This window comes from Saccopteryx bilineata, chromosome 2, assembly GCF_036850765.1.
Source record: "Saccopteryx bilineata isolate mSacBil1 chromosome 2, mSacBil1_pri_phased_curated, whole genome shotgun sequence".
NCBI classification, from domain to species: domain Eukaryota; kingdom Metazoa; phylum Chordata; class Mammalia; order Chiroptera; family Emballonuridae; genus Saccopteryx; species Saccopteryx bilineata.
Window position 1 is genome coordinate 66172046 of NC_089491.1, and position 24797 is coordinate 66196842.

A 24797-nucleotide genomic window follows, 5' to 3' on the forward strand; every position below is an offset into this window, starting at 1 on the left:
TATACCTGAAGTAAGGGAATCTCTTTTTATAAAAGGGGGAAATAAAACCAATTAGGCCAGTGTTTCCCAACCTTTTTTGTGCCATGCCCCACCTTAACCTTTCTAAAATTTTTATGTCCCCCCCATGTAACATACATAATTTTTAACATTAAAAAATTGATTTGTTGCCTGACCTGTGGTGGCGCAGTGGATAAAGCATCGACCTGGAAATGCTGAGGTCGCCGGTTCGAAACCCTGGGCTTGCCTGGTCAAGGCACATATGGGAGTTGATGCTTCCAGCTCCTCCCCCTTCTCTCTCTCTGTCTCTCCTCTCTCTCTCTGTCTCTCCTCTCTAAAATGAATAAAAAATAAATAAATAAAAATTAAAAAAAAAAATTGATTTGTTCACTTAATAAACATAAATGATAGGTTCTAGGAAGAAATCACTATGAAATTGTTAACAAAACACAGTAAGTAAAATTTCAAAACATATAATGAAAAAACAGAAATTTAAATTCCAAATAATTTTAATACAGATTTTTCTATATTAATTTATTATTTTAATTTAGTGTGATCCTTGCGCTTGATGCTTGCTGCACAGAGATTTTTTTTTTTTTTTTTTTTCATTTTTCTGAAGCTGGAAACAGGGAGAGACATTCAGACAGACTCCCGCATGCGCCCGACCGGGATCCACCCGGCACGCCCACCAGGGGCGACGCTCTGCCCATCCTGGGCGTCGCCATGTTGCGACTAGAGCCACTCTAGCGCCTGGGGCAGAGGCCACAGAGCCATCCCCAGCGCCCGGGCCATCTTTGCTCCAATGGAGCCTTGGCTGCGGGAGGGGAAGAGAGAGACAGAGAGGGAAAGCGCGGTGGAGGGGTGGAGAAGCAAATGGGCGCTTCTCCTGTGTGCCCTGGCCGGGAATCGAACCCGGGTCCTCCGCACGCTAGGCCGACGCTCTACCGCTGAGCCAACCGGCCAGGGCTTGCACAGAGATTTTATATTAGGTTCCAATTTGGTTAGCTTTAGTCTCAAGTCTCCACGTTGTGTTATATCCAGCCGATTTCTTTTTTTTTACCAGTAAATGATTTACAGCACTAAATCCACATTCAGCTAAAAGTGAAGATGGAAACGGTAGCAATAGTCTTCTTGCACATTTGGTTGAATTTGGGTATTTGATTTCTGTTTCCTCACAAAGCCATGCCATCGCTCCTTTGATATTAAATAAAGCTTTAACTGACACATCATTTTGCAATTCTGCGAGTTCTTCATTTTTTTTTTTTTTTTTAATTTTTATTTATTTATTTATTTTTTACAGAGACAGAGAGTGAGTCAGAGAGAGGGATAGACAGGGACAGACAGACAGGAACAGAGAGAGATGAGAAGCATCAATCATTAGTTTTTCATTGTGTGTTGCAACACTTTAGTTGTTCATTGATTGCTTTCTCATATATGCCTTGACCACGAGCCTTCAGCAGACCGAGTAACCCCTTGCTGGAGCCAGTGACCTTGGGTTCAAGCTGGTGGGCTTTTGCTCAAACCAGATGAGCCCGTGCTCAAGCTGGCGACCTCGCTGGCGACCTCGTGGTCTTGAAGCCCGGTCCTCTGCATCCCAGTCCGACGCTCTATCCACTGCGCCACCGCCTAATCAGGCTGCGAGTTCTTCTTGATACTGCATATTTGATATATCAGACAAATCCACTAACATTGGCTGCATCACCCATGTTGGGAAATCAATTTGTTTTAAATCAGAAAATCTTTCTTTTAAATCAGCCGATAGAATATTCAAATGATTGACAATAACAAGTAAAGTGGTATCAGTTACTTCACATTTTTGGAGCCAATGAAACTGTTTAAAGTTTTTGTTGTTAATATGTTTCTGACATAACTCAATATTGGTAATGAAACCAAATATCTTTGCTTTTGCATCGACAAGAGTTTTATTTGTTCCTTGAAGTTGCTTATTTAATATATTTAGTTTTTCAAAGATATTGGCTAAATAACTCACAAATACTTTACCATCTATTGTTAACAGATACTTCATTTCAGGTTTGTCGCTTAAAAAAATCACTAAGAGTATCAAACAGTTCCATAAATCTTTTCAGTTTCCTTATCTTTAGATAGCCATCTTACTTCAGTATGAAGTAAAAGTCTCATGTGGTCTTCATTTTGTTCTTCACAAAATAGCTTGAAAAGACGCTCACATTTGGCACTAGCTTTAATAGCATTAACACACTTTATTACTGTATGTAATGCTTCATTCAGAACAGGTGAGATGTTTTTAGCTACCAAGTTTTCCCTATGAATAACACAATGCACAAGAATCATTTCTGGATTCGCATCTTTCATCAATTTTAAGCAGCCATTTTTCTTGCCCATCATATTGGGAGCACCATCTGCAGCACAAGATGTTATATTTTTCATTAGTATATCATTGACATCTAAGTAGTTTTTTAGCTTATTATATATATCTTTGGAGGTAGTGGTGCTTTCTAATCTTTTACAGAACAACATTTCTTCAGCAAAATGTCCTTTATCAATATATCTTACATAAGTTATCAATACTGCCTCACTGTCTCTCAAAGTTGATTCATCCATTTGCAAGGAGAATTTTCTTGTTTACAGCTTTTCAATAAGTTGTTTTTCAATATCCTCACTCATTTCGTCTATTCTTCTGCTAACAGTATTGTCACTGAGAGGCATAGCTTTTACATCTTTGTCATTTTTTTCAAGAACCGTTTTTAAGAAATGCTGATATTGACGGTTTTATTAAATTCTCTCCTATAGTGTGATTTTCTCCAGTTTTAGCGACGAATAAAGAAATTTGATAACTAGCCTCAAGAACACGATTATTAGTTGAAGTATGAGCAGTAAATAGAGACTTTAATGTTGTTCTATTTTCAAAATTTTTCTTTAAAGTTTTAAAGTAACTCAAATCTGAATTAATATGAGCACTATGTTTCGCCTTCAAATGCGCCTCAAGACGACCTCGTTTCATTGATTCGTTGGTCAAGCATTGCTGGCATAAAAGACAAAAAGGAATCCGCTCATCGTGAACAGCGGGTATGAACCCAAATTTTAAATATTCCACTGAATATTGACGAGTTTTTTTCTTGCTTGCACAACTCATTTTACTATGGGCTATAAGAAATAAAAATAAGATAAATTAAAAACTAATATTAAAATATGTGTTAAAATATATTCAATGTGACATGGAGTAAACGTATACTAAAAATTCATATTTATTTAAATGTATATAACACATTTACTACACTACCACCCGCAAATCAAAAGGTATCTATATTTTTTCCACTTGACAAAATTTTCTGGAAAGTTATGCTTCTAAAATTAAAATTGTCGTGCATGCATTATTATAGCCCCAATAATATTGCTTTCTAGCCCCGATGCAAGAAGTACTTAATAAAGAGTTTAATATTGATAAAAATAAAATCAAATACTTACCAATTATATCTATACAATATATATATGTATATTTATTAAATCAATGAGCTTTTACAACAGTTTTGACTGACACTTATTTCAAATTAACACCAACTGAATGATGTGAAACACTACAGAAGTTGCGATGAGCCAATTAGGTGAGAATAACTGCGTTGTTTAGTGAGTTTTTAAAACGTCCGGGGTTCCCCGTGGCAGACGGCACGCTCCGCGGTGAACCCAGGACGAAGTTTACTTGACGATGCCAATCACCCAGTTGATATTTTGGTCTCGTCAAACAAAATTATACTTAATAATTATTTACCGCAATTATTTAAGAATTGCATTTTTTGTTAAATTTGGCACCACTATCTAGCATTGCATTTAAATGGCCCCGGGCGAAAGAGTTAAAGTCATGTTGAGTCCATTTTCATATTGCCCCCCTTAACTATCGAATTGCCCCCCTGTGGGGCATGGGCCCCACATTGGGAAACACCGAATTAGGCCCATTTGCTGTTTGGAAAGTGCATTTCAATCCAGTTGTTCCGTTTCAAGGATAAAAATGTATTAATGATGATCCATATGTATTCTCAGTGGGTAGAAGCATTTCTCCCTCAAGGAGCTACAGCCATAGCAGGTACTAAAATACTACTAGAATATTTGCTGTTTGGAAAAGCCCCATAGGGATTGGGGAACCTGTCACACCAGACAAATTCTACACCAGGTGTGCAACATTCGGCTGATATTGCAGCATTTCCATTGAGCTTATCGGCCCCTGTTCTCTGGTTTTGTAAAACAAATGAATGAGATAGGTTAAATTCAATTGGTAAAATGTGTTGAAACTTTTTTAAAATTTTGTTGAATTTATTAATTTTAGCGAGAGAGAGGAAGGGGGGGAGAGAGAGGGAAAAAATATCGATTTGTTGTTTCACTTATTTATGTATTCATTGGTTGATTCTCATATGTGCCCTGACCAGGGATCAAACCCACAACCTTGCCATATTAGGATGATGCTCTGACCAACTTAGCTACCCAGGCAGGGCAAAAATTGTTGAACCTTCTCATTTGCGCTGTGCTAAAGCTTTGTCCTTGGTATTGCTTAATTTAAGATCAGTTCCTTTTGGTATCGATTGTCCCCTTGTTAAATTGTTACTGGAAGGTCTAGCCTATGAGCTTAGATTGGGTATCCTGAGGACCTGCCTTATTAAGGAGACCTTCTAACTTACTGCAAAGAACTTACAGAGGCTGCTGAATGCAAGGTTGTAGAGCAATCTTTCCACAATTCACTTCCAGGAGATGGATACTCTGACCATCCTGGCCTACAGTCTAGATACATGGAACTTCAAAAAGACATCTCCAGTAGGACACCCTACAGTTTTGCTGGCGTGGACAATACTGGATATTGTTAACTTATGTTTTTTAATTTTACAAGGCTTCCAAACTTGTACTTTAATCACCTGGTTGAACACCCCAGACTATAGGAGACCTCAAATATGAGTTACCCTGAGCTTATTTTTGCCCTGACAGTTTGACATTAAATGTCTTATCTTCACATCCATATTTACCTTGCTGAAGGAGATCATTATGTTAAAAAAATGATCTATTCTCTTGGTATTATGTATTTCTTAAGTAACTATTAATACCATTTAAATAAATGGATATAATTTATAACTCACAGACTGGCAGCTTTTGTTGGATTTGTCCTTTCTCTTTCCTGAGCTTATTCTAATCTCTGAGTGTAACTTGTAAACATCTGTCTAGAACTAAAGAAATGACCCCCTTTGGGTCTCAGTCAGCTCAGCAACAGAGACAGTTTAGGAACCGAGCATCACACAAGTAAGGTAAAAAGTAACAAACTAAAGTGTTGTGGAGGGAAAACCTCACGGGCTAATCCCTCCAAAGATTCCCTTTACACAAAGATGAGACTTTGGGAGAAAAGTGTTGAAGGAAAATAATTATTAGAATAATAACTTATATACGTGATTAAAACACTTGATGTACTGACTGTAGGGAGTTTTCTCAAACATTGGTTTGAATATAATGTGCCAGAGGCTCCCTCCAGTGTTCTCAGGCCAGCCTGCTCCCTCTCTGCCTCTGTAAAAGGGGAGAGCTTGACCCCACATACTCCCTCACACTTTGTACCTCTGCAGAAATCCTTTCATCTCCGGGTTTCAAAGTGTTGCTACAAATGTATATTAACAAGTGTCAGCATCCTTTCTTTCCACAGAGATGGTTCATTTAAGTAACAGAAATTTACCTAGATGGCCTCCTGCAGGTTACCTGAGAAGTCTTTTGTGTAGTCTGGAAATGCATGTCTAGAGTGTAAAAACACCTTGCAGCCTTACTGCAGATCCACATTCACTGCATCCTCTGGCGAGTCCTGGAGGACGAATCGTCCTGTCTGATCTTTGCAGCAAGACTCCTTCAGCCAGGCTTCCCTCCACCTCACCAAGCGCCCACGTTCCTGGGAACAGGACTGCAGCCCTCCTCTGTCGTCTTATCTGCCCCGAAAGCTGAGTGAGGACAGAACATGAATTTTTTTACATATTTTTTATGAATCACTTTGATTCCATAAATGCTTGGCCATTATTTTATTTGTTCCCCCAAACTCTTCTATGAATCCGGTAAACTAATATTTATATCAAGCTCTTATTTCACTGCCAGTCACTGTGCTGGACACAGGGCCACTACAGTCATGCTCCTCCCTTCAAGGAAAGGCAGACTGTCAACAAGAGTCACACATGCTGTGGTCAGTACTCTGAGATGGTGAACGTGATGGGGCAGGTGAGGGAGGCAGGAATGGATGGTTCCTTAGGCAGGTGAGTCTTGAACTGAGACCTGGAGCAGGAGAATAAGTCAGACTTTTCATTTTCATTTTAACTTTTTTGCTTCTTAGAGATTTGAGTTTCTAGTAAAGTAAATTTCAATCTTTTAATAATCCCATAAAAACAAAAAACTCTTTGGGGATCTTTTTATTTTTTATCTGGAGTAAGTGGATAATGAGCTGCAAAAGGAAGAAAACCACTGTGGTTTATCCCCAGTGGTGATTAGTCCATTTCATGCCCTGACCTCATAAGGCCCCATTGTGATGGAATTACAGACTACCCCTATATAAGGCCCTGGCCTGGTGGAGGTCATTGTCCATAATAGCCCAGGAAGCTTCGGTGACCAGTGGCTGGACTTGGCTAGATTTTTGACATTTTGACCTTGGATTTAGATTTGGACTAGACTTTGGACTAGATTTTAGACTTGATACTGATGCTTTGACTGGTTTTGGTTAATTGGTTTTTGGCTTTAGGATTTTATTCTTGGGTTTTAGCTTTGAATAATGGCTTCAAACAGATGTATGGACTCTGACGAGCAGGAGTATTCATAGGAAATTACACCATCCTACAGACAATTAGCCCGCCACACCTTAACGGGGATGAAGGTAGCCGTCAAGGTAATCAGTCGGGTGCCCTGCTATGTTTAAAGGAGATTTTTGCCTGTTCCGTCTCAAACATCCAAATATCATCAGACTATAGTAGGTCATAGAAACAAAAGAAAAAGAGTTTATGTTCCTTGAGTACATAGAGGGAGGAACATTGAGCGACCATCTAATAAACTGTGGCCCCATGACTGAAGATCATGCCCGACCCATGTTCTGGCAGTTGCTATCTGCCGTCCAGTACTGCCACACAAAAGGGATCGTGCACAGAGACCTCAAGCCTGAGAACATCCTTCTAGATTGTAACCAGAACATCAAGGTTGCAGACTTTGGCTTTGGCCAACTGTTTACAAAAGCATATCTAAATACATACTGTGGCACTCTACCATTTATGGCATGGGAGATAGTATATACAATAGCAGCCATATTTTGGGCCAAAGGTGGATGTATGGAGCCTGGGGTTCACCCTTTACTGGGCAGTGGTGGGGACATTGCCATTTCTCAGGGAGACCTCTAGGGAAATCAGGAAGAAGATAGTGAATGGCCACTTCTTTGTGCCAAGTAACCTCTCTCAGGAATTCCAGTTGCTGTTAAAAAAACTGATGACACCAGACCCCAGCAAAAGGCCAAGCTTGGAAGATGTTATAAGGGACACATGGGTGAACACCAATCAGGAACAAGAGCTGAAGGCCATACAGCCAACCACCCAGGAGACACATGGGCCCTCAGATAATGGCCGTAATGGAGGCCCTGGGAATAAATAAAAAATATATACAGGATTCTCTAACAACTGAAAAACAGCAATATCAGGGTAACATACCGAATTCTAGAAACAACAACAACAAAACTGTATGGCCACAGAATCAAAACAAAGCCATGTGCTCTCTCTGACTCCAGTAGCAGTCTGTCCCCTGCTCAAGTAGCTGCCACTCCCCAAGCCAGTCAGGAGGCGAGGAGGATGACCACCAGCCCTCCCCCAGCCAGCCTGGAGGCGAGGGGGAGAACCACTACCACCCCTCCCCCAGCTGGCCTGGAGGCAAGGAGGACCATCACCACCTCTCCTTCAGCCGGCCTGGAGGTGAGGAGGACCACGACTACCACTCCCCCAGCTGCTCTCAGGTGGTGAGGAGGACTACCACCACCTCTCCCCTACAACACAACCCCTTTCCGAGCCAGCCTGGAGGCGAGGAGGACCACCATCCTTCAACCAGCCAACCAGAGAGTGTGGAAGTCCACTACCACCACTTATGCACTGGCATGAAAACAGAAGTCTACCATCACCACTCATGCACCAGCCTGAAAATAAGGAGGATCAGCTGCCCCCCCCAAAGCGGCCTGAGGGCAAGGAAGACCGCCACCATCGCACTCAGACTGGAAATGGACATAACCACCACTGCTCCCCCACTGGGCTTAGTGTCCAGGACCACCCCCTGCCCATCCCTCCACCATGGGCCTGGAGGCTCCCCCACAACCCGCAGCACCAGCAGTGCTGGTGGAGCCCCAGATGGCGTTGCCACACACAAATGCCCCCCAGCTCCACAGCCTGATTGTGGGACCCCAGCCTTTTCCTCCAGCCACCACCAGGGCTAGCATTGGGCAGTTTGGTGTGTGTCCCAATTTATTTTAAGAATGTTATTTTGCATTCCACCAGGAAGACACAGCCAATACCGCCATTGCTGCGCAGCTTGTTTCTGTGACAAAGTTGAAGAAGATACCCCTGCTCCTCCTATCTTTAGATAAAGTAGAGAGTCTGCCTGTGGGTAGTGAAGCTAAGAAGCTGTTGGGTTTAGGACAGAACCAGCTAGTGATGGGGGAAACTTTAAAAACAGAGATAAGGAACTCAATAGTAAGTTGAAGACTGAGGTAACAAGTTTAGCTAATAGAACAAGCCAGATAGAAGAAAGAATCAGTGACATTGAAGACAGGCAACTAGAGATACTACAGAGAGAAGAAGAGAGAGACTGGTGAATGAAAAAAACTGAAAGAGCTCTACAATAATGGTCTGACTCCTTCAGAAAGAACAATATAAGAATAATGGGTATATTAGAAGAAGAAGAGAGGGAGAAGGGAATGGAGAGTCAATTTAAAAAAAATTGATGAGAACTTCTCAAGTCTATGGAAGGAATTAGAGCCTTGAGTCCAAGAAGCAAATAGAATGCCATTACCACAACCCAAAGAGACATACTCCAAGGCACATTGTAATAAAATTGTCAAAAATCAATGACAAAGATAAAATCCTCAAGGCAGCTAGGGAAAAGAAGAATGTAATCTATAAAGGAAAGCCCATTAAGTTATCATCAGACTTCTCAGCAGAAACTCAACAAGCCAGAAGAGAGTGGACCTAAACATTCAAAATACCATCAAAGTAATTGTTCAAATATGAACAAAAAATAAAAATTTTGCAGGCATACAGAAGCTGAGGGAATTTATCACTAGAAAACCCTCACTACAGAAAATACTCAAGGGGGATTATTCAACCAGATACTGTACAAAGAACAAATAAAAACTACACGTAAAAGTTCCAACTAGATCACAATAAAAATAAGGATAATCTGTGACAATAACATAAAGGGAAGAAGATAAAGATATACAGAAGCAAAGGAGGATGGAGTGCAGAAGCACTTACAAGACAAACATAAACAGCTTTAAAAAAGATGAAACAAGGGACAGAAGTATGGAATATCACACACACACACACACACACACACACACACACACACACACAACCTGAGAGAAACAAAAGAGAAGAACCAAACAAGACAAAGAGCTACCAGAACACAAAACATAAAATGGCTATAGGAAATCCTCAAGTGTGTATAATTATCCTAAATGTAAATGAACTGAACTTGCCAATAAAGAGGCACAGAGTAGCAGATTGGATAAAAGAGCACAACCCAACCATATACTGCCTTCAAGAGACACATCTAAGCTGCAAGGACAAAAGTAGATTCAAAGTGAAAGGTTGGAAAACGATTCTCCAAGCAAATAATATCCAAAGAAAAGCAGGTGTAGCCATACTCATATCTGACAATGCTGACTTCAAGACAACAAAGATAACCAGAGACAAAGATGGATTTCGCAAATGATAAAGGCGACATTGTATCAAGAAGACATAACACTTTTTAATATATATGCACCGAACCCAGGGAGCACCAAAATATATGAGATGTCTACTAACTTGTCTAAAAATAGAAGCAGTCAAAAACACAGTCATACTTAGAGTTTTCAACACACCATTGACGGCTTTAGATAGATCATTCAACTAGAAAATCAATAAAGAAATATCAGCCTTAAATGACACTCTGGACAAAATGGACATAATAGAGATTTGTTGGGCAGATAAAACATATTATGCTCACTTTGTTAAAAATGGTGCTGCCCACGTGAGGCTGTCGCCCAGGTGATATTAATGTGTGTTGAGAATCCTTGTAGCCTGGGGCTTGGTTTTGGGATTAAGCTTTTCCCACCCTTTTTGATGTGGGGTGGTACAATCCAATCATGCCTCAGAGAAGTGACTTTGTATTAGAGACTTCCCTGTTTTGTATATTGGATTAAAGGTTGTGAAGCTACACTATAAAATAGGGGCAGAATAGGAGCTTACTCTCTTGGTTCCTGGGATGATTAGCATGAGAGAGTAGAGCCAGCAGCGGAAGGAGGCCACATGGAGGAGGCCAGGAAAAGCAGCCAAGATAGCGGAGTGCTGAGTGAGATGCCAGTTTGTGTAGAGTTTGTATCTGGGATAAGGAAGGAGATGGGGAACTGAGGAGAATAAGGCTGGTGAGCTAGAAACCTTTGATTCTAGGAAACTCGGATAAGTCAGTGGCTTTGTGAGCACTGAATGTGAGTGGGTTTTGGAGCCCAGTGTGTATTTTTACTTGCCCGCCGGGTGCAAGCTAGGATTAAAGATGACAGCCCATCAGTTTTTGGCTCCGCTGTTTCTTTACCGACAGTCCGAATCCAATGCGAACCTGCATAGGCCTGGCTGCTGTGATAGTGGCCCTGGCCGTGGCTTCTGGCTCTACAAGATTTATAGGACATTTCATCTCAATACATCAGATTATACATTCTTATCCAGTATGCATAGAACATTCTCAAGGATAGAACATATGTTTAGCCACAAAACTAACATCAACAAATTCAGGAATATTGAAATTATACCAAGCATATTTTGTGATCATAAGCCTTTGAAATTAGAATTTAACTGTGAAAAAGAAATAAAGAAACCCACAAAAATGTGGAAATTGGACAACATACTTCTAAAAAGTGACTGGGTCACAGAAGAAATAAAAGCAGAGATCACAGGATACATACAGACAAATGAAAAGGACAACAGAGCATATCAAAATTACTGGTGCTGAGACCAGTTTGGCAATGGGTGTGCACGAGAGGAAGATGCTGCAGAACAAGAAAAAACACACAAGACACAACATAAAAAAAGAGACAGGTACAGGGGACTCCCAGCCTCTAGAACTAAGGGCCCAGATCTCTGCAGCCTCATTATATTTATTTGCTTCTTTAATCAACAAGCAAGTTAGAAGAGCATAGGCTCAAGAATAGAGAAGGATGATTAACTAAAACCTTGTAGGTACGCAGGAAATGGTTATAAGGTTCAGAAGCTTCCATTAAACAATGTTATCAGTGCTTGCCAGGGCAGCGTTCTGCCCCTACAGGACTTGGCATTCCAAAGTCCGCAGCAAAGACTTGTTTCAGGGCAGCATTCCAACATTCCAATCTCCAGCTCTTTTCTTACATCTGGGATGCAGCAAAAGCAGTATTATTATTCCTCTTATGAGGGAAGTATATATCATTAAAAGTTTATATCAAGAAACAAGAGAGATTTCAAGTAAATAACCTAGCATCATACCTTAAAGAACTAGAAAAAGAAAAAAAGCAACACAAACTCAGCAGAAGAAAGAAAATAATAAAAATTAGAGCAGAACTGAATGAAATAGAGAACAAACAAAAAACAATAGAAAAAATTAACACAACAAAGAGCTGTTTCTTTGAAAAAATCGATAAAATCGACAAACCCCTGGCTAAGCTCACTAAAGAAAAAAGAGGAAAGGCTCATAAACAAAATTCAAAACGAAAGAGAAGAAATTACCACAAACATCATAGATATGAAAAGGATTGTAGTACAATATTATGAAAGATTATATACTACCAAATTTAACAATCTAGAGGAAATGGATCAATTTCTAGAACTATACAATCTTCCTAGACTGAGTCACAAAGAACTGGAAAACCTAAATAGACCTATAAGGGAGGAAATACAACTATCAAAAACTTCCCAAAATCAAAAGTCCAGGACCAGAGGGCTACACTAGTGAATTCTAACAAACATTCAAAGAAGATTTGGTACCTATCCTTCTCAAAGTCTTCCAAAAAATAGAAAAAGAAACAATACTCCCCAACATATTTTATGAGGTCAACATAACCCCCATACCAAAACCTTGCAAGGACAACACAAAAAAAGAAAACTACAGACCAATATATCTAATGAATATGGATGAAAAAACCTAAACAAAATATTAGCAAATTGAATACAACAACACATTAAAAATATACTACACCACAATCAAGTGAGATTCATTCCAGGAGTACAAGAATGATTCAACACACAAAAATTGATCAACATAATATACCACATCAACAAAACAAGGAACAAAAATTATATAATCCTATCAATAGATGCAGAAAAGGCATTTGGTAAGATATAACATCCTTTATGTTTAAAACACTCAATAAAATCAGAATAAAAGGAAAGTACCTCAACATAATAAAGGCCATATATGGCAAGGCATCAGCTAATATCATACTAAATGGTGAAAAAATGAAGACTTTTCCTCTAAAATCAGAAATAAGACAAGGCTGCTCACTCTTTCCATTTTTATTCAACATAGTTCTGGAAGTTTTAGCCAGAGCAATTAGACAAGAAAAAGAAATAAAAGGCATCTGTATGGCCAGCAGCTGCTGCCATGCAGGTTCTCATTGGATTGGAGCAGACGGTAAAGAAACAGTGGAGCCAAAAAATAGTGGCCCATTCTGTTTATTAAAATTTCGTACCAGTGGCCCTGGCCAGTTGGCTCAGCGGTAGAGCATCGGCCTGGCGTGCGGGGGACCCAGGTTCGATTCTCGGCCAGGGCACATAGGAGAAGCGCCCATTTGCTTCTCCACCCCCCCTTCCTCTCTGTCTCTCTCTTCCCCTCCTGCGGCCAAGGCTCCATTGGAGCAAAGATGGCCTGGGCGCTGGGGATGGCTCCTTGGCCTCTGCCCCAGGCGCTAGAGTGGCTCTGGTCGTGGCAGAGCAACATCCTGGAAGGGCAGAGCATCGCCTCCTGGTGGGCAGAGTGTCGCCCCTGGTGGGCGAGCCGGGTGGATCCTGGTCCGGCGCATGCGGGAGTCTGTCTGACTGTCTCTCCCCGTTTCCAGCTTCAAAAAAATACACACACAAAAAAAATTTGTACCAGTGGATGAGCAAACAGGTAGAGAAGACTGCTTCCCTCTCATTCAGAGCTCCCAAAGCCCTGCCGCATTCTCCAGTTCCACAACTTGGAAAATCTTCTCTGGTTCCTCCTAGAATCAAAGGCCCCCACCAGCCTTAGTGGAGCCCCCAAAGCCCCTCAGCTCCAGTTCCACATCTGCACTCCTTCTCTCTCAGCAAACCAGGCTGGGGAAATCCCTTCTCCAGCAAACATTAGCAATACAATAGCCCTTCCCAAGCAGGAAGGTAATCCGCAATTTGCAATTTGCCACCCTGAGGGCAAGCACCACAACCTTTCACAGACTACATACACATAGTGCTGGCCAGGCCAATGCAAAATAGGAGCAAGCAAACCTAAAACCACATTTTATAAATTTATTTGCCCAATAGCGTCCATATTGGAAAAGAAGAAGTAATTTTGCAGGTGATATGATCCTTACATAGAAAACCCCAAAGACTCCACCAAAAAAACTATTAAAAACAGGCTCTGGCCAGTTGACTCAGTGGTAGAGGATTGGCCCAGTGTTTGAATGTCCCAGGATTTTTTTTTTTTTTTGTATTTTTCTGAAGTGAGAAGTGGGGAGGCAGAGAGACAGACTCCCGCATGCGCCCAACCAGGATCCACCCAGCATGCCTACTAGGGTACTATGCTCTGCCCATCTGGGGCATTGCTCTATTGCAAACAGAGCCATTCTAGAACTGGAGGTGGAGGCTATGGAGCAATCCTCAGTGCCTGGGCCAACTTTGCTCCAATGGAGGAGCCTTGGCTGTAAGAGGGTGTTGGTCAAATAAGTTTGTAAATATGATATATATGTTTGCTCACTTGTGACTTATAATGGGTATGGGGGACAGGCTATAAGCAGGCCAGGTTGTTATAGCCTGAGGTTTGGTTTTGGGACTAAGCTTTTCCCCACACCCTTGACTGATTGTATGATCTGGGTGGTGCACTCTCATGAGGAATCCAATTATGCCTTGGATAAGTGACTTTGTATCGGAGACTTCCTTGTTTGTATATTGGGTTAAGGGATTTTGGTTTTCTACACTATAAAGTGGGACAGACCAGGAGCTTGGACACACAGTTCCTGCTATCACAATTGCAGGGGCTCCCCTGATCCCTTGCCCTTCATGGGAAGAGCTGGTTTTCTGCTTTTCCCTTGTCTTCGTTTGTGGTTTGCCTGTCTTGGTGAGACACCAATAAATAGGATGGCCCCCCATCCTCTGACTCCGCCATTTCTTTATCGTCTGCCCAAATCCAATGGGAACCTGCATGTGAATGGCCACAATGGCAGCTCCTGGCCTTACAACTGGCGTAGTCAGCAGGATTCAGAGATTGGTATGGAGCCACCACCCTTGATGGGTGGGATAGAGTACTGGTTGCTGCTCTGGCTCCCCATGGCTGTCCCTTTAGGGGCCATGGGCTACATGTTTTTTACTCAAGAGGAAACTGCCCGAGGTCAAAAGCTTCAGCATGAATTGCAAACAGAACGGCAGAAAAGGCTGGAATTGGAGCGAGCACTGGAGAAGGAATTACGGGTTTGAGAGTTGCAGTTTACCCTGGAAGCTGAACATCTTCACCGGCAGTTGTTGGAGAAACAACTGCGGATTCAAGAGCTCGAGTCTCAGCTTCTGGCCAAAAGCCAGCAGCCACAGGAGCCTAAACGGTCACCAAAGGAGCAGCAGCATCCGTGCCGGTGGATTGGCTTTGGGTCAGCGGGAGCAGGCGCTTGCGACTCCTCTTCTGAGGATGAGAAGGCTCAGGCTGAAGCTGCCATATGCACACTGAGAGCCCGCCAAGAAGGTAAAACCCCAGCAACAAAGAGTCCCTCAGGGGCAGCCACAGCCTCCTGCCAGGTAATGGAACACTCTGTGGTCCGGCCCTATACCCAGGCAGAGCTGATGGAGTTGGGGGCACAATTTAGGCAGAAACCTACTGAATCCCTGGTAGCCTGGTTACTACGATTATGGGATATAGGGGTGGATGGCATCATGCTCTCCGGAACAGAGATGGAGAAATTTGCCACCATTACCACACACTCTTCCTTGAGGCAGCGTCTTCAGAACTGCCATGGCAACCCAGGAGACCATACCCTATTAGAATGGGTGATGGCTGCCATTCGTATGGTCTGGCAGAATGCTGGAGAACTGCTGGGGGCAATGAGTCGGTGGCAGTGCTACAGTGAGTTAGTAAAGGTCCTTCGAGAACTAGGTATGAAGAATGCTGTTTTCAACCCTGGGTCTCGTGGGCCAGACGAGGAAGTGTTTACGGCCAAAATGAGGGAATTTGTCCTTGCTAGCGCCCCGTCAGCCCTTTTTGGGTCACTTGTGGCTATCTTGGGCCCCTATGTGGGGCAGCCCATCAATGCAATTACACAGATGGTAGCAGATTTGGGAGAGCTGGAGGCCGCTCGGGATCATAAAGCAGTGAGGGCTGCTGCCTATGTTTCCCCCCCAACTAACAAGGGAAACGGGCCTGTAAAGGTTACCCGAACGCAGATGTGGGTAGACTTGATTGCGGCTGGAGCAGATAAGGGGAAATTGGATGGCCAGTCTAATAAAATTCTTTTGGAACTTTGGCAGCAGCTTAAACCAGAACAGAAGTTTCAGCCACTGAGACGAAAGGCCCCAGCAGCTACCAATAAAACGTTTGGTGCACGCACAGCTCGGTTACAAGATTATATGATAGAGACAGCCGAGGGAGAGGGGAACTCCCAAGACCCATTGTACCAGTTTGAATAGGAAAAAGGCCGAGGGACCCGTCTAACGAGGATGGGCGAGGACCGGAGGCCACATGTGGAACTGGCTATCCACTGGTCCCCTTCCAACGTACAACAGGTGTTGGCCTTGGTGGATACAGGTGCAGAATGTTCCCTTCTCTATGGAAACCCAGAGCGGTTTGCTGGGACCCCAGTGGCCATTGACGGTTATGGGGGCCAAACTGTTCAAGTGAAGCCAATAACTATTCCATTGGGGATAGGGAGACTGCCTCCTAAGCCATATAAGGTGTATGTATCTCCTATTCCTGAATATATTTTGGGGGTAGATGTCTTGCAAGGACTGTGGTTGGAAACTACAGCTGGGGAGTTCCGGCTGCGGATCAGGGTTGTGAAGGCAGTATTGCAGGGACATGCATCACATTCCCCTTTGCAATTACCCATCCCTCGGCGTGTGACTAACACCAAGCAGTACCGCCTGCCAGGTGGTTATGAAGAAGTCACAGGGACAATCCTTGAACTAGAAAAGGTGGGGATCATCCAGCCAGCACACAGTCCTTACAACTCCCCAGTATGGCCTGTGCGCAAAGCGGATGGAACCTGGAGAATGACAGTAGATTACAGGGAACTTAATAAAGTTGTTCCCCATTTGCACGCTGCTGTTCCCTCGATAGCTAACATGATGGATCGGCTAAGCCATGAGTTGGGGACATACCACTTTGTGGCAGACTTGGCCAATGCTTTTTTCTCTATTGATATAGCCGCAGAGAGTCAAGACCAATTTGCCTTCAGTTGGGAAGGGAGACAGTGGACCTTTACAGTGTTACCCCAGGGCTATTTGCATAGCCCCACCTTGTGCCATGGGCTGGTGGCTGCTGACCTGGCTAAATGGAAACAGCCAGAGGTAGTTCGCATGTACCATTATATTGATGATATTATGCTAACTAGTGATTCTCTTTCAGAATTGGAGCAAGCAGTCCCTACCCTGCTATCCCATTTGAAAGCATGTGGCTGGGCAGTTAACGAGAACAAATTACAAGGACCTGGGTTATCTGTTAAATTCTTGGGAGTTGTCTGGTCGGGTAAGACAAAAGTTATCCCTGACGCAGTTATAGATAAGATTCAAGCATACCCCGTGCCCACTACGGTAAAACAGTTACAGGAATTCTTAGGTTTGTTGGGGTATTGGCGAGCATTTATACCGCATTTGGCTCAGTTACTACGCCCCTTGTACAACCTTATTCGAAAGGGGGTTCGCTGGGATTGGACTGAGCAGGCGCAAGGTTCATTTGCAGCTGCTAAGAGAGCTGTCAAGGTGGCACAGGCCTTGAATGTGTTTGATCCTGCCAGGCCCTGTGAGCTGGATGTTCATGTAACCTCGGAGGGGTTTGGATGGGGCTTGTGGCAGCGGACAGAGTGCCTACGGCAACCTATTGGATTTTGGTCCCAATTGTGGAAAGGTGCTGAAGTTCGTTACTCATTAGTAGAGAAGCAGCTGGCAGCTGTGTATGCTGCCCTCCTGGCAACTGAGAGTATTACAACCACAACACCAGTTACAGTCAAAACAACATACCCTATAACTGGATGGGTGAGAGATTGGGCAACTAAACCACGTAGTGGTATGGCCCAAATGTCTACCCTGGCCAAGTGGGGTGCCTATCTGCAACAACGCTGTGCTCTTAGCACCAGCCCATTGAGGGCAGAACTGCAGGAAGTCTTGGGTCCAATCACCTATGCGACCTTAGAGTCAGGTGCAACTGGGGCTCAGGAGGCAGAACCTGAGGTCAGTCCCTACCAGGAGGGGCGGGTGCCCATCCCCGAAGATGCCTGGTATACTGATGGTTCCAGCAGGGGCCAACCTGCCAAATGGACGGCTATCGCCTTCCATCCGGCCACTGAGACTATTTGGATGGACACGGGTACAGGCCAAAGCAGCCAATGGGCAGAATTAAGAGCTGTTTGGCTAGTTGCCCATAATGAACCTTCACCTCTGGTGATCTGTACTGACAGTTGGACTGTCTATCGTGGACTGACCCTTTGGATTGCTACTTGGCACATTAACCAGTGGATGGTAATGCACCGTCCATTATGGGGTCAGGCCATGTGGCAGGACTTATGGGAAATAGGACACCAGAAGCAGGTGACAGTATATCATGTCACAGGGCATGCCCCTCTAGCCCATCCTGGGAATGATGAGGCAGATACGTTGGCAAGGGTGCGATGGTTGGAGACTGCACCTGCAGGTGATGTGGCACAGTGGCTCCACTGGCGCCTGCTCCATGCAGGACAGAAAACTATGTGGGCTACGGTTAAGGCTTGGAACTTGCCTGTGTCCTATGCAGAGGTACTTACAGCCTGTGAGCAATGTGCAGTATGTTCCAAGGAACACCCTCGGAGACCATTGGTGTCACCTGGACAGATCCAGAGGGGTCGTGTCCCACTGACACGATGGCAGATAGACATCATTGGACCCTTACCAAAGTCAGAAGGGTATCTGTATGCAGTCACTTGTGTAGATACTGCCACCGGGCTGCTTGCTGCTTACCCCGCTCGTAACCCTGACCAGAGGGCAGTCATACAGGCTCTGGACCGCCTGAGTGCTGCATACGGGCGACTGCTGGTCCTTGAAAGTGGCAATGGTACCCACTTCACTGGTTCAACGGTGAGGCAATGGGCTCAAAAGCTGGGGGTGGACTGGAAGTACCATGTTCCCTACCACCCCCAGGCTGCTGGTATCATTGAGCGTTATAATGGACTCTTAAAGCAGGGACTGCGACAGGAGGGGGGGCACCGGCTCTCTTACTGGATGGACACGCCACTTATGGACAGTACTTTGGATTTTGAATGAGCAACCTCGACGGGGAAGCCCCGCTCCAGTAGAGGCCCTCCTGCATCGGACAGCTGCCCCCATTCAGTTGCAGATACGCACCAAGGACATTTTACTCAAGCCAGGTTTTGGACAGCAGGGCAACGTGCTCTTGCCTGCTCCAACAGCCCTTCTTAAAGGACAACGGCTTCAATGGACTTGGCCCTGGACTGTACAGGCCCCCCATCTGAGATGGGTGGCCTTGTTGGCACCATGGGGAAAGGGGTTAGAGGTGGACCTCCAGTTAACTCCTTGGGCAACCAGCACCTGGCCACCTAAGGTAGAAGTGTATTATCCCTTGAGTGCTCAAGGGGACAGCATTTTGAAGGGCACCTTTGTAATTTCTTTATGGCCAATAATGAGTTCCCCTATTTTACTACACATAGAACCAGCAGATGCTGGTGTATTGGCCAATAAGGTTTGGTATGCCCGCTCAGGGCGGCCTCTGGTGCCAGCTACGGTGCTGTCTGCAGACAAAATTCTGGCCTGTATTCTGCCAGAGGGAAAAGATTTGCCTCTCTTGGTGCCACTGACAGCTCTCTCATTTCGCCCATAGTTTTTGATCTGTTAATCCTATTGCTGTATCTGGTACTATTTCTGTTTATGCAATGTATCCTACTCCTTGCACAGTGACCATCATGGAAGATGCCTGTGGTTTAGATTGTAAAGCGAGCAAAAGGGGTGGAATGTTGGTCAAATAAGTTTGTAAACATGATATATATGTTTGCTCGCTTGTGACTTATAATGGGTATGGGGGACAGGCTATAAGCAGGCCAGGTTGTTATAGCCTGAGGTTTGGTTTTGGGACTAAGCTTTTCCCCACACCCTTGACTGATTGTATGATCTGAGTGGTGCACTCTCATGAGGAATCCAATTATGCCTTGGATAAGTGACTTTGTATCGGAGACTTCCTTGTTTGTATATTGGGTTAAGGGATTTTGGTTTTCTACACTATAAAGTGGGACAGACCAGGAGCTTGGACACACAGTTCCTGCTATCACAATTGCAGGGGCTCCCCTGATTCCTTGCCCTTCATGGGAAGAGCTGGTTTTCTGCTTTTCCCTTGTCTTCTTTTGTGGTTTGCCTGTCTTGGTGAGACACCAATAAATAAGATGGCCCCCCATCCTCTGACTCCGCCATTTCTTTATCGTCTACCCGAATCCAATGGGAACCTGCATGTGAATGGCCACGATGGCAGCTCCTGACCTTACAGAGGGGAAGAGAAAGATAGAGAGAAAAGAGATGGGGAAGGGTGGAGAAGCAGATGGGTGCTTCTCCTGTGTGCCCTGGCCAGGAATCAAACCTGGGACTTCCACATGCCAGACTGATGCTCCACCACTGAGCCAACCAGCCAGGACTGTGAATGTCCCAGGTTTGATTCCTGATCAGGGCACACAGCAGAAACAGCCATCTGCTTCTTCATCCCCCTTCTCCCTTTTCTCTTTCTCCTACTCTCTCTCTCTCCTCCCTTTCTGCAGCCAAAGCTTAATTAGAGTGAGTTGGCCCTGGCCACTGAGGATGGCTCCATGGCCTCTGCCTCAAGAGCTAAAAAAATGGCTCTGATTGTAACAGAGCAAGGGCCCCAGATGGCCAGAACATCATCCCCAGTGGGCTTGCCAATTGAATCCTGGTTGGGGTGCATGCAGGAGTCTCTCTCTGCCTCCCCCTTCTCACTAAAAAACAAAACAAAAAAACAACAAAACTATTAGAAACAATAAACCAATACAGTAAAGTCATAGGATACAAAATCAATACATACAAAAGTATACTGCTTTCCTATATGCCAACAATGAAACATCGAAAAATAAACTCAAATAAACTTAAAAAACAATTGCTTTTACAATTGCAATAAAAAAATAAAATACCTAGTGTAAAGCCAGTAGCCACGGCCAACATCACAGCTGCCTGGCCAGTGCAGGTTCGCATTAGATTCAGACAGACGGGAATGAAACAATGGAGCCAAGAACTGGTGGGCCATTACCTTTAATCCTAGCTTGTACCTGGCAGGCAAGTAAAAACACACACTGGGCTCCAAAACCCACTCATTTAGGGCTCCCAACGCTACTGACTTATCCGAGTTTCCTAGAATCAAAGATTTCTATCTCACCAGTTTTATTCCCTTCGTTCCCCATCTCCTTCTCTCTGCACAAACTCTGCAAACTGGCTTCTCCCTCAGCACTCCACCATCTTGACTGCTTCTCCTCTCTTCCACGTGGCCTTTCTCTGCTCTCCTCTATAATGCTAATCTCAGGAACCTAGAGAGAGAGCCCTGGGTCTGTTCCTATTTTTTAGTGTAGAAATCAAAACCTTTAATCCAATATACAAACAAGGAAGTCTCTGATACAAAGTCACTTATCTGAAGCATAATGGGATTCCTCATGAGAGTGCACCACCCCATATCATGCAATCAGTCAAGGGTGTGGGGAAAAGCTTAGTCTTAAAACTAAGCCTCAGGCTATAACGACTGGCCTGCTTACAGCCTGTCCCCCACACTCAATACAAACTATAAACGATCAAACATATATATCATATTTTAAAACTTATTCGACTAACACCTAGGAATAAACTTAACAAAGGATATGAAGGACTTATATATTGAAAACTATAAAACTTAATTGAAAGAAGTTGAAAAAGACAAAATGAAATGAAAAAATATTTCATGTTCATGAATTGGAAGAATCAACATAGTTAAAATGGCCATATTACCCAAAGCAATATACAAATTTAATGCAATTCTCATCAAAATCTCAATGTCATTAAAAAAAATAGAACAAAAAATTACCAAGTTTGTATGCAACCATAAAAAACCCTGAACAGCCAAAGTAATGCTGAGGAAAAAGAAAGAAGCTGGAGATATCACACTAACTGACTTCAATTTATACTATAGAGGCATGATAATCAAAACAGCATGGTATTGGCACCCCCCCCCAAAAAAAATACCAGACATAGAGACCAATGGAACAGAATCGAGGGCCCAGCAATAAAACCAGGTGTGTGTGTGTGTGTGTGTGTGTGTGTGTGTGTGTGTATAAATCATCTTCGACAAAGGAGCCAAAAACACACAATGGAGAAAAGAAAGCCTCTTCAATAAATGATGCTAGAAAAATTGTAAAGCCACATACAAGAGAATGAAAATAGACTACAGTGTATTCACCTGTATACAAATTAATTCAAAATCTATCAAAGATCTAAATGTAAAAGCCGAAAAAAATTAATTACATAGAAGAAAACATACCTAGGTACTAAGCTCATGGACCTTGATTGTAGAGGACAATTTATGAATCTGACCCTAAAGGCAAGGGAAGTAAAGGCAAAAATAAATTGGTAAATATATAATATAATGTGGTAAATATATACAATAGAATACTACTCAGCCACAAGAAATGATGACATAGTGACATTTACAACAACAAGGACGGACCTTGAGAACATTATACTGAGTAAAATAAGTAAATTAGGAAAAAATAAGAACTCTATGATTTCACACATAGGTTGGATATAAAATTGAGACTCATAGACATAGGTAAACGTGAAGTGGTTACCAGGGGAAGAGGGAGGGGAGAGGATGTAAAGAGGGACAAATAAAAGGTGACAGAAAATGATTTGACTTTAAGTGATGGGTATTCAACTGTTCAAATGCTATAGAAATGTTTACCTGAAACTGATGTACTTTTATTGATCAATGTCACCCTGTTAAAGTTAATTTTCTAAATAAAAATTTTAAATTAAAAAAAAATGAGGAGGCAGAGTTTGGGAACCTAGAGTTTGCTTGAGATATGCTGGACTTAGCAAAATTCTTTTTTAAAAGGCAAGAAATAAAAGTAGCTCAGCTGTGTGCTACATGGGCACATCTTTTTCTTTTTCTTTTTTTTTTAACAGAGACAGAGAGAGAGAGAGTCAGAGAGAGGGATAGATAGGGACAGACAGACAGGAACGGAGAGATGAGAAGCATCAATCATTAGTTTTTCATTGCAACACCTTAGTTGTTCATTGATTGCTTTCTCATATGTGCCTTCACCGCGGGTCTTCAGCAGATTGAGTAACCCCTTGCTTGAGCCAGCGACCCTGGTTTGTAGCTGGTGAGCTTTTTGCTCAAACCAGATGTGCCTGCGCTGAAGCTGGCGACCTCGGGGTCTCAAACCTGGGTCCTCTGCATCCCAGTCCGACGCTCTATTCCGTGCACCACCGCCTGGTCAGGCTCACGGGCACATCTTAAACTTGGAGAAGTTAGTGTTGAATCTGAGAATGATGTCCACGCTGAGGAGGAGTTCCAAGCGTGCCTGACCCTGCAGGGGCAGTAGCTGGAAGCCTATGACTGTCTCCTTGCAGAGACCCACACCCAGCTGGGCTGGGCCTATGGGTACAATTCTCAGTATGATGAGGCAGCAGCACAGTTCAGCGAATCTGCTGAAGTCAAGGAGGAGAGAATGGCTGTACTAAATGAGCAGATGAAGGAGGCTGAAGGATCACCTACTGAATATGAGAAAGAAATCAAGAAGCTGAAGGAGCTGCTACCTGAAATTAGAAGATGGAAGATGCAGAGTCCCAGAGTAGGGGGCATGTAGCTGAATTGGCTCTGAAAGCAGCCCCAGTGAGAGCCAGACTTCAGGCAGAGCAGTGGGGGAGGTGCCTCCGTCTGCATGATTGCCAACAGACAGCCAACAGAGGTGCTTCCTCAAGTTGTGTGACAGCTGCTGGCCACCTATCAGAAAGAAGAGGAAACTGGAGGAACAGACCCCTGGAAAGATGATGCAGAGAAAGCCAGACAAGGGCCAGAGGTGAGTGGAGGCAATGGGGATGCACTCTCCAGAGCGAATGAAGTTCTGGGAAACGTGAGGAGGAGGAGGAGGTGGGCAGTTAAAGCAGGGCTTGGACTTTTGCCCCATTTCCCCTTGTTGTCGGCCTGGGGAAGTCATTCCTTCCAAGTGCACGTTCCCCACCTTGAGCCTATTTGGATTGCTGGAATGTAACCCTCGTAAAAACATTGAGATTATGTGGGGAACAGTTTGGTGTGGAATATAAGATGTCTCACTGACCAATGGAACCTATGTTTGTATCACAGGTCCCCCTCTAATGGATGTATGTGAAGACACTTAATTAGCATGACTTTTGAGTCACTTCTGCTTGCTCCTTTCCATGTAATGCATGAACATTGACTCTGTCAGCCCTGTTACAGAGTATTTCAGAAGTTGGCTTTATACTTTGGTCACTGCCCTGTTAGCGTAGAGAAAAAAGTGAGGTATAGGTGACCTGTTTACTCCCTCTGACTGAGGCCTGCTTGGTTGTATGAGAGAATGGCTTGAATGAGGATCACTTATGCACAGGCTCCCTGTTTATGTTTCAGGCTGAGAACCAGGCTGAAAGCCAGCAGCCATGTATGGGACAGTGGAGGTGGAACGGCAGCAGAAGGCACTGAATATTAATAGGGACAGTTTTCCTCCCAAGGAAAAGCATTTTTGTATATTTTGTGATATTTTGTGTTTCTTTACTTCTGGGAGATTCTTTTAGTGACTTCAATTAAGGTTGTACACACTATATATTATCACCCTCTAATATATTTTTTTTAATTTCTTTTTTTTTTTTAATTTATTCATTTTAGAGAGGAGAGGGAGAGAGAGAGAGAAAGAAGAGACAGAGAGAGAGAAGGGGGGAGGAGCTGGAAACATCAACTCCCATATGTGCCTTGACCAGGTAAGCCCAGGGTTTCAAACCGGTGACCTCAGCATTTCCAGGTCGACGCTTTATCCACTGCGCCACCACAGGTCAGGCCTAATATATTTTTTTAATTTTTTGTTAGTGTATATGTTTTTATTTCTTTTTTGTGGTTGTTATTCTAATTTTTAACATTGTGGATGGCCAAGGCAGGGCCATGGTCAAACTCGCTGGGGAGGT

General features: G+C 43.6%; 1 pseudogene; it reads left to right on the forward strand.

Moving 5' to 3' along the window:
- Positions 1–11215: 11215 nt before the first annotated feature.
- On the forward strand, positions 11216–24321 carry LOC136322234 (nuclear autoantigenic sperm protein-like; annotated as a pseudogene).
- Positions 24322–24797: the final 476 nt, after the last annotated feature.